The sequence below is a fragment of the Panthera pardus genome, unplaced genomic scaffold, assembly GCF_024362965.1.
Source record: "Panthera pardus isolate Hobbes unplaced genomic scaffold, ASM2436296v1 HiC_scaffold_17, whole genome shotgun sequence".
In the NCBI taxonomy this organism is placed as follows: Eukaryota; Metazoa; Chordata; class Mammalia; order Carnivora; family Felidae; genus Panthera; species Panthera pardus.
Genome location: NW_026526732.1, coordinates 13996237 through 14007763, shown reverse-complemented (window position 1 = coordinate 14007763; position 11527 = coordinate 13996237). Strand labels below are relative to the sequence as shown.

Here is an 11527-nt window from a genome sequence, read left to right as displayed (position 1 = left end):
CAAGAAAAGTAACATGCCAGAGATTTAGCATGCAGGGATGGAGTCTGGTAACATGGATCAGTTTCATTCCCTTTTAAACAAGCTCATTTTATGCATGAATGAGTGTGAAATACTCCCATGGTTGGCCTGAGGAAGGGAGGTATTCATGACCATAACACTATTGCTGATAGTAAAATTTAAATAAAAGAAAATTACATAAATCAATTCATCTTTTATAATCAGAAGGGTTTTTAACCTTTTAAAAATAGTATGTTTATCATTGAATTTGGTCTTTAATTTTAAAATAATCATGTATTTATATGTGTTAGGTCATGGATAATGGCATAATTACTTTTATCAAAAATGGCAGAAAATGAAATGCACTTTGATTTTTAGGAAAGAGCACATGAGAGTATCATGGCAATATATATACCAAAAGAGAGACCTGGAAATCCTAGAATTTGGGGAAGAGTTACTTGCCTTGTAAGTTCCTCAAATGTTGAGATCTACATCTCATTGGGAGATAAGGGGAGGTGTAACAATGTAATCATGAGCGTATGAAAAGAGAGCGGGTGTTGCTGGCATTAAAGGCCCTTCATTGAAAGAGATAAAGAGACCTGTAATAACTGTACTTTCTGATGGAAGCTGGTTCAATGAAGGGGTATGAATGGATGTGGAGGAATAACAACACCATATCACACTGTTGACTGAATGCAGCTATAATGAGTAGAATCCTCCTACTCCTGGAACTGGTCAACTATGGACAATTACCAAAATGGGGAATACTGAAGCAACTTGTTGGTGGTCCGGTAGAAGAGTCAATTTTTGTTATGCTAAATTCTTGAGATCGTGTATTAGACAGGCAGGTGGTGATATCAAAAGGATATTTAAATGGAAGGACCTGGAATTCAGGAGGGAGAGGATAAAAATATGTGAGTTGTTAGAATATAGGTAGAATTTAGTAAGTCTGGGACAAGAGGTGAATAAGGCATTCATTTCCAGTGCAGAATTTAAGGGAAGGGCACCAAAACCCTAGTAATCAACATAAAGAATCTTTTAACTCAACATTTTAAAAATAAAAATAATGTAAAAGTCCATGAGGAAAATATCAAAATTTTACATGTCTTAATGGGACTGGTTGTGATTTACTTAAAGAATGAGTTTAGATAGAGAAGAAAATTAATCCAAGGACTAAACTCTGAAACATTTAAATGTTTTGGCACTGGAGAGATGAGAAGGAACCAAGAAACACAGAAAGAATGGCCAGAGAACCAGTTGGGAGTGTTTCTGAATGCAAGGAGGTGAAAGCCCAGGAAGGAGGTAGTGTTTAGCTGTGTCATTAGATCACAGAGGTTGAGTGGATAAAGTCTAGATTACAAATAAATTAAGAGATCTTTCGTGATCTTGGTGAGAACTGTTTCAGTTGTGTGTTGGGGACAAAAGCTTGACTGGGATAAAAGAGAGAGAGCACAGGAGAGCGGTCAGGACAACACTTTTGAGTTTTGTTTTTATTTTTCAGTTTGCACAATGTGATTTTTTTTAAGGTGTAAAATGTGATTTCACAGATGTATAGACTGAAATGATGATCACAATCAAGCTAATGTAACACATATATCGCCTTACTAGTTATCATTGTGTGTGTGTGTGTGTGTGTGTGTGTGTGTGTGTGTGTGTGGTGAGAACATTCTAGGTCTACTCCCTTAGCAAATTTCAAGTGTGCAATACAGTGTTAGTAACTGAAATCCCCATGCCGTACACTAGGTCTCCAGAACTTATTCATCTTATAACTGTTAAGTTTATACCCTTTGACCAACATCTCCCCATCCTCTTCCTACCCTCCTGAAGTCTCTAGAAACTGCTGTCCAATTCTCTGGTCCTATGGTTTGCCTTTTTTCAGATTCTACACATAAGCTTTGCTCTAAGGGATAGCAGGGAAGGAGTGACAAGGAAAAGAGGATTTGAGGTAAAGGGAGAGACTTCCTTCGAAGATAGAGGTAACATATTCTGTTGGTGACACAGGAATGCGACAGTAAATGTGGGGAATTGATAATGTGAGGGTATGGAATATAACGACAGGAGGAATAACCTTGAGTAGGTGATAGGAGCTAAGGGACCTACTGTGTGGAAGACCTGGCTTTATGAAGGCGCGTGGACAGTTCACTCATTGCAATAATAGGGTAGACAAAGAGGACACCAGAAAGGAAGTTACCAGAAATCCTTCTGTATAATTATTTACAAAATTGAATATTTTAAGTCAACTTGTTTTTTTCAAAGGATGCATCCACCTGTCCTCCATACTCCATTTGATACGGTCCATTACCCCATTCTATATTAAAAAAGGAAAAAAACAGAATCCATCAAATGTGAACTCTCCATAACTTTTAATCTCTGACCAAACTTAGCTGCAATAACACTAATCCTTCTTTCCCCCTAAGAGAATCCCCAGTGAAAGTTGACTTTCCTCCTGAGATCCATTTCTTCCTGTGCTATGGATTCTATCCCCTTTCATCAGTACACACACACCTTGCTCCCTCCATTATTCCACTTCTTACCTGTATCTTTATCTTCCCCATGTTTTCAAGTCCCTCCCTTGCTCAGGTCACTCCCGCCTAAAAGAAAATAAATGCCTTCTTTAATCCTATATTACTTAAAAAAATCCCTACATAATTCCCTTTTCCTTTGTAGCCATTTCCTTTGTAGCCATTTCTCTTTGTAGCTATTTTACTTTTTAATCCAATTTTTAAAAATTGAGGTACAATTGACTTCTAATATTATATGAGTTTCAGGCATACAACGTAATGGTTCAGTATTTGTATATATTGCAAAGTTATCACCACACGAAGTCTAGTTAACATCCATCACCATACATAGTTACAAATTTTTTCTTGTGATGAGTTACAATGTTACAGTATTTTTCTTGTGACCAGGACTCTTAACATCTACTCTCTTAGCAATTTCCAAATATGGAATTGTGTATTCTTCACTGTGCTCACCATAATCTACATTCCATCCCCATGACTTATATACTTTATAACTGGAAGTTTGTGCCTTTTCATATTGTACCACTGTACCACTCGCACTGTAAACATTACCAGAGCAATTATTCTAATCACCAGTTAATAATTTCATGGGTTATTTTTATTAATTAATAATAACATTATTAGCAGAAGTATGAACTACTTCAAATATGCAGAAAGGTATAAATAAATAAGATGAAGTTAACCCATAAAAGAATAACCAAAAGGTATAAATAAATAAGATTAAGTTAACCCATAAAAGAATAACCAAACATGAGAAATTCAACAAATCAAATCATAATGCCCTTTGTATACCTCTTCACCTGTGTTTCTTTCTACTAACCCCGAGAGAACAGGCAACTCTCTTGAATTCATTTATCCACCTCATAGGTATTTTTCTCTATCTTTTAAGGCAAATCTATGTATGCCCAGAAAATCTGATTTTTCTTTGCATGTCTCAACATTTTATATTAATTTTATCAGACTGTGTGCATCCTGCCACTTTTTCTCTTCCATTAAGTTTATTTGTGAGATTTGTCCATGCAGGTGCCTGGATCTCTAGGTGTTCATTTTAATGGTCAAGTGATATTTATTACATGAATACCACTAGAGGTACATTGCATTCCAAATGAATGGATACTGGTGTTGTTTCCAGTTTTCTTTCATTCAAAAATCTTGTGATGAATATGTTTGAAGGTTTCCTTATAAACAAGTTGGGTGTTTCTCGAGTGCAATAGTGCTCAAAGTGTGGTTTGGGGCCTGTGAGGTCAGTTATTAATTATGAAGCAATAATTATAGTTTTCACGCTCATTGTCTCATGACTGCAGAATGGAGTTTTCCAGAGGTAACACGGCACGTGCTATGACTACAAATACGATGTGGAAGTGGGTAGGAGAACTCCAGTTGTCTTCTATTAACAGGCAGTAAAAAGATTTGCAAAACTGTAAAACCATGCCTTTCAATCGTTTTGTTTTAAAAAATGTAGTCATTTTACGAAAAATGTATTATGTGTTAGTGTGATTGGTTTGTTGTTTTGATTTTTAAAAATTAAACCGTGTTTGTAAATTTTCTGTTTTAATTTCTAATATGTTAAATATTTTTTTCTTTCTGTGATATTCCTGTACAGTCACCCTCTTCACCCCACAATCTCTGGCAAGCATTGTTCTGCTCTTAAATCTCTATAGTTCATCCTTTCAAGAATGTCCCATAATGGGAATCACATAGTATCTAATACATTAAATATTGATGAATATAATCCTTATAAATGAATATTCTGCATGTCCATCATCCTCAATACATTTTAAGGCTATAAAACGTTCAAATATAAAAGTAGTCTAACTTCTGCTATGGTGTATACATTTAAGATTTGAATTGCTTTGCTTGTGGTAATGCGTTATCACATTTCCTAGATATTGTCTATATGCTCTCGAAATCAATATCATATGAGAATTAGGTGCTGTTTTTGCGCCTTGGCAATGTTTGGTATTGGCACAGATGTACAATTGTTGCCATTCATTGAGAGCACACTGGTGTTTCCTTGTGGTTTAACTTTGCATTTCTCTCCTTACGAGTATGATAGAACATTCTGTCCCATTCTTTTTGACCACTGGCTTTCCTCTTCTGAGAACTGAATATATGTTAGGTATCACAGGATATTAAGTGACATGCTATAAAATTAATTCTCTGATGTACAATTACCAGAACATAGGATAATTCCATCACATTTTGCTTCTCTCACCATACATGGATAGTCACTTTGCATGCTTTTTGGAACCACCTGGAAGCTGAATGCACCTTTTCCCAGGGTCCTTGCAGGAGTTTAAATCCTATGGGGGAGAATGCCCCCCTAGTGATAAACTCTCATTTATCTAAACATATGATTTGTGCATCTTGGTCTCGCACATTTAGAATCCAGTCTCAGGCTTATTCTCTGGACTCCTGAATGTACACATTGGCTAATTCCTGAACTTCCTTCCAAGTACAGTCCCATTTCTCCCTTAGGAGAAGCAGGAAAGCTGACTGGTGAGGGCGAGTCATGGCACTGTTTATTGACTTCGTGATCAAGAGGAGATGTAGAAGGCAGAAGCTTGGGGTGGGAGAGTGCATGCTTTCTTGCAGGCGTGAGAACCTTCATCCCCTTCAAGCAAGAGGGGAGTGCTTAGCTTCAACAACAAGCAGTGCTTGTTTCTGCTGGCACCGCGCATTAAGGGGAATCCTGGAATTCAACAGTTTTAAGTGCATCAAACTAAGTAATCCCTTTCCAAGTGTCAGGGCTCCTTCCTTTTTCAGCCAGGACTCTGACCTTGGCATATAGGCAAGTGTTTGAGATTGTTGAAGTTCTTCTATTCTAATATTAAGTGCTATATCTACCCTTCACCTTGCTTTGCTGTCAGGTGTAGGAGGGGACAATGTCTTTAGGAGCTAAAAGGAGAATTCTGAATTTCGCTCTTTGTTTTGCCTACTATGCATGCTCAGTCATTAGTTACATGTTTTCCTCAAAATCATCATTGGCACTTATCAATAATTCCAATTCCATTGTTTTATGGTCACAATTGACTCCATATTTGTCCTTTGCCAGGTATATTATAGCTGCTAATGCAGTATCTCAAGCTGGAATAGTATCCAGGTTCACTGCCCATGAAAATTTCAACACTCTCATTGCTACTTTTTGCCAGGGACCGTGTGTTGCAGCTGCCAGTGATGGAGTCTTCTTTGCCTTCTGGATGACAAGGATCCTAAGCCTAAGTTCCATATTTACCATCTACTTCCTCAAGTTACTTCTAAAACCAACTGCCACAAATTAATTTCTTTGGGCAACATGTGGGAAACTTATTAGGGAATACCTTTAAGATTATCTCTTGGGGAAGGGAAGAAGGTAGGAGTGGAGAAGAGGAAGAAATTCAGTACCAATGTAGTTCCAGTGAAGACCCCCTTTGCCTCCAGCTTAAGCGGGAACTCTCCTTCAGAACTGAGTGAGGGGGCCAGGCCTTTATAACAATGTTAGTCAGTCATTGGATGCAGGATACCCTGGGAAGGTGGAATGCCCCAGGACCTGTCAGCTGTTATGCCCAAAGCTGAGGGCTGTCTGTCCTCAGTTCTCCCAGCAGGTGGATTAACATGTCTTTCATTCCAAAAGGAGGGTCTAATCCATGGCACATCGTGTGTCCACCATGCCAAGCTTTCAGCTATTTCTGTTCTGTTAAGTCACCACTTTTCTGTACCACTTCTTTACTCTTGGTTTCTAACACTTTGTCTACCCACGTCTCCTCTACAATCATCTTTGTTTTTGTGAGTTTATTCCTTAAAAGAAAATACCACTTAAATGTAATTTCAGGAGGGTGTCGGTAGTAAACAGAAGTAAACACATGTGTTTCATACACTCTAAAAAACCCAAAATCTGATTGGGGAAGCATGAAAGACACTGTTCCTATTTCTAACACGTGTTGTCCCAGCTTTTATTTCTTTGGTTTTAGATCTAGGTGCTTATCCAGCATCGCCTTGGGCATATGAACGGGATAGGAACTGCACTGGCCAGAATCCTAGTATTGATTATCTTTTCTAGTTTCTAAGGTTGTCAAACGACCTTATCACAGCAGAGAAATGTATCTCATTCTGCAACATAGGGGATGAGGCCATGACACACACAATACCCTGAAAAACCTTTCTCCCTTAACCATGTGGTCCACCTGTCATTAACTCCTCTCTCTCGGGAGAGGAATGGATTCACAGCAACAGACACGGAGAAACACCGTTCTGCTACTTAATTGCATTCTGACTCTATACTACTCATTCTGGTATCCTGGGGAAATATTTATTACATCCATATTCAATTTAAGAATGAAGAAGCCCCAAGGAATTACACACTAATATTTTAGAAAGCGGGTCCTTACCATTTCTAATATTCCCTTAAAACAATACAGTTAGTATGAGCCACAAAATTTAGAGCTTGGCCTGCAGCCTGTTATGAGAAAATTCCACTCAGCTTTAGGCTGCAGTGTATCATTTTGTCAAAAATGCAGCTCATACTTACCATCTTCTGTGTTGTATGCCTTCATTTCAGGCAGAGCTCTTATCCAATCCCAATTTAGCTGCACCCACTTCTCTATACCACTGACAAACTCAGTGGGGATGGTTTCCCCAGGATTTTTTTTTTTTTCAATTGAAGTACCATCTAGAAATGAAGGAACACTCTGTTAACTCCACACAGTTGGAGTTGATTCAGAATGAAGCTACTTGATTTCCACCCTGGAGGGAAAGAATAAATAATGATGAAATTGTCACTCAAAAATAAAGTGTTACAATTTTTCAATCCCCTTTATTCAACGAGAGGTAATTAGATTTAGTAGTGAATTGGTTATTTTACTGGTAAGGATTTTCAGGTAAACCGAAACCAGTGGAGGTTAAATTGTGTGCCTAAAGTCACACAATTTTCCAGTGAGTGACAGAGTTGGGAGGAGAGCCCCAATGTCATGGTGCCTAGAATTGCTGTCTTTCTAATAACAATTAAGAGATGACCATCTGATTATTTGCTTCTTGTGTTAGATAGTGATTGGTCACATTCTAGTCACCCTAACTTTTCCTTACTAATTTTTTTTCTTGTCTATTGCACTCACTTGCCCATTGTAAGTTTCCACAAGTGTTGAAATGAGGAGACTTACTCTCTTCCATTGCTACTATGACAACCTATCTAGTCTATTATGACCTTTTAGAACCTTTATGAACATTGTTTTTGCTCATTAGCTTCTGTTCTTTACCTGTATGCCATCTATTGGTAATGAAACATGACTCTGATCTTTCAACACATTATACCGTCAGTTCAGGTCTTTCTATTACATAAGTTCATGGTTCCGTATGTCGTGTATAACTTTTAGAACCGTATTTTCTTATTCAACAACATTTATCTCAAGTGATAATTATGTTTTATATTAATTATTTGATTTATTTTCTTCATGTCTTCTTTCTTCATAAGCCTCCATGAAGGCAGGTTTAGATCTGTTTGTTTTTTTTTTTAATTTTTTTGTTAATGTTTATTTATTTTGAAAGAGAGAGAGAGCACGAGCAGGGGAGGGGTGCAGAGACAGGGAGACAGAGGATCTGAAGCAGGCTCTGTGCTGAACAGAGAGCCCTACATGGGGCTTGAACCCATGAACTGTGAGATCATGACCTGAGCTGAAGTCAGACACTTAGGCTACTGAGCCACCCAGCCACCCCAAAGAAGTAAGTCTTAAATGGACACAGGAGAACATCCCCATTGCTATGCAACTGGGTTTAGCACAGGTGGAACAAGCAACAACATCCATCACCCTGTTTCTCCCTGGAAGAGACCTAACCTCATACTTTCTCAGCTGCAACCTAAGGGTCCAGCTTCTAATCCACTTACATGAAGGTTTTGACTGCAATCCTCCCTTTTGGGACACTGATGGGTCTTGGCACGTCCTCAGCTACTGAAAGCCACTAAGAATAAAGATGGTGGCTTGGACAGTCAATAAGGTTTGAGAGGCAAACAGGAGCTCCAGCTGGGCTGATTGATGAGATTCATCTCCTACATGAAACTGCTTTTTCAAAACCATAATGAGAAATCCTCTCACATGAGTTAGGATGTCTATTATCAAAAAATAAGAGCTAAATTCTGATGAGGATGTGGGGAAAAGGGAACACTTGTACACTGTGGGAGGGAATACCAACTGGTATAACCACTATGGAAAGCAGTATGAAGGTTCCTCAAGAAATTAAAGATAGAACTACATATGATCTAGCAATCTCATTTCTGGGTATACATCTAAATCAAATGAATTCACTGTCTCAAAGAGATACCTGCACTCCCACATTCATTGCAGCAATACTCACAATATTCAATATTCAGGGCAGCCATGATATGGAAACATCTACGTGTTCATTGACTGATAATACATGGATAAAGAAAATGTGAAACAGAGAGTGGCTGGTAAAAGGGTACCAACTTTCAGTTATAAAGTGAACAGGTCTGAGGATCTAATGTATAAGACAGTGACTAAATTTGGTAGTTCTGCATTGTATCATTGAAATCGCTAAGAGAGGAGAACTTAAGTGTTCTCACCAAAAAGAAAAGAGCGGATGGATGTGTTAATCAAATCAATGGTAGGAATCCCTTTGCAATATATACATAAATCAAATCATCACACTGCATACTTTAAATGTATTTTGACTTTATTTGACAATAATACCTCAATACAGATGAAAAAAATAAACATAGGCAAAAAAATAAGTGAAAAAAGCCTTTATTTCTGGTGCAGATAACAGCCCATGGTACGCGAAAGGTGCTCAATAAACTTTTGTTGTGTAAGTGAATGAGCCAGTTGTCTTTGTTTTCTCTTATATATATTACATTTTTAGAATTCAGGCTCCAAGATTTTTATGTTCTTCATTCTTTATTATTATTATTTGTTCTTTATTATTCGTGACTGTAATTACTGCTTTCTTTCCTTTTTTTTTTTTAAGTTTATTTATTTATTTTGAGAGAGAGCAAGTGGGAGGGGCAGGGAAAGAGGGTGAGAGAGAGAATCCCAAGCAGGTTCTGCACTGTCAGCACAGAACCCGATGTGGGACTTGAACCCACAAACCGCAAAATCACTACCTGAGCCCAAACCAAAAGTTGGCCACTTAACCAACTGAGCCTCCCAGGCACCCCGGTAATTACTGCTTTCTTAAAAAGCACTATATCTAACATTCTATTTCCTCCATTTCTTTGAGAATGTTGTTCAATGATCAGGAGAAGACGCACTCTAAGAAACATGATATGGATTAAATTAATGTCATAGCAATTCTTTGCTAACAGCTCAGATTCTGTGCTTTGGGGTTGGAGGTGGCAAGAAGGCAGGAACAAAGTGTGTGTTGTTAGAAGCTGTCATAGCTGCATCAAAACAATGACAGTCATAATCACAACAGTGTATTTGTATGCTGTCTGTGCCAGGAATTGTATTATTAGCATATCTTCGTTATTGTAATTAAGCAATAATCACTGAGCTTGATATTTTCACCCACTTTTTACAAATGACATGATTTGCCTAAATCCACACCACTAAGAGCCGTGCAAGTCCTCAGATCCTGGTCTATCTCATACCAAAGTTTTGGTGATTCAACATCTCACTAAACATTTTGAAACAACTTCTTAAAGTAATATTTAAGACAAAACTATAAATATATAATGAGTAAATTCAATAGAAGTAGTCAGAAGTAATCATAGTCTGCAGTATATATAAAGCAAATATTTTCCTTCTGTATGTTTTGTTTTATTTTTCCTCACTCCTATTTCTTCCAGCTTCCTCAAGACTGTGGAATATATGGCTTGATTAGAAAAATGAGGTTTAATGTGAGTTTACTTGCAAGTTTCTTCATGTCTTGGCTTTATAAATCATTCTCTGTGAAAGCTTTCTCTCAAGGGAGACTGAGGATTATAGACTTATTTTTCAGTATTTCTACTAAAAATGTCTTCTACAAAACTAAATAAAAGAGTGAACTTTTACTTCGTCAATGGCTTTACTGCCACTCAAAAGAAATACCTTTTGATGAAAAACATTGCATTTGTATGGATCACGGTTACTTAATATCTTTGACTAGAGTTGAAGAGTCTTTTCAGGAGACGGATGAAAAATGAAACGAACAATAGGAATAAAATTATGAGATTAAACTCTTCTTTGAAATTTTGGACTCTATATATACGTAATTGAAATTTCTCAGTCCTTCTTTCGGTCATTCGTTGAACAAGTATTTGTTGTCCACTCTGTGGTAGACACTGTCCAAGGTGATGGGTATGCGATGGCAGATAAGACACAAACAGTCCCTGCCCTCAAGAAGCTTCTGTTCTTCAGATTCTGTGTCTCCCTCTCTCTCTGACCCTCCCCCATTCATGCTCTTGTCTCTCTCTGTCTCAAAAATAAATAAAATGTTAAAAAAAATTAAAAAAAGTGGGGGGCACCTGGGCGGCTCAGTCGGTTAAGCGTCTGACTTCGGTTCAGGTCATGATCTTGCGGTCCGTGAGTTCGAGCCCCGCTTTGGGCTCTGTGCTGATAGCTCAGAGCCTGGAGCGTGTTTCAGATTCTGTGTCTCCCTCTTTCTCTCACCCTTCCCCGTTCATGCTCTGTCTCTCTCTGTCTCAAAAATAAATAAAATGTTAAAAAAATTTTTTTTAAGAAGCTTCTGTTCAATTATGAAAGTGAAACAATAAAAACATGTACATATAAACACTTATATGTTGTGATTATAACCATTAAAAAATAAAGTGCCTGGTGACAAAGAATTATAGAGAAGGACTACTTGATTTAAGGTAGAAAGAGAATGAAGTTTTAGTGGAGACAACCTTTAAACCCGGAGATAAGGAATTAGAAACCAGTGAGGGCAAGGTCTGGAGAACACAGTATCTGAGATTTCACAGGTACAAATGACTTATAGTGGAGAGTGTCACATTTTAGGAAAAGGGAGTGTGATTCGTGCCTGGTGATAAAGAAGAACAGGGACATATGTTGAGGCTGTAGACATTGACATGGTTCCAATAA

The 11527-nt window shown here is 37.7% G+C and overlaps 1 long non-coding RNA gene across 1 annotated transcript; it reads right to left on the bottom strand.

The window, feature by feature from the left end:
- Positions 1 to 2184: 2184 nt before the first annotated feature.
- Positions 2185 to 7660, bottom strand: LOC109256412 (uncharacterized). The gene is made up of 4 exons (XR_002075640.2): positions 7610 to 7660; positions 7027 to 7241; positions 2532 to 2588; positions 2185 to 2305 (listed from the first exon to the last, which is right to left on the bottom strand). It is a non-coding gene; the product is annotated as an uncharacterized LOC109256412 (long non-coding RNA).
- Between the last annotated feature and the right edge of the window lie 3867 nt (positions 7661 to 11527).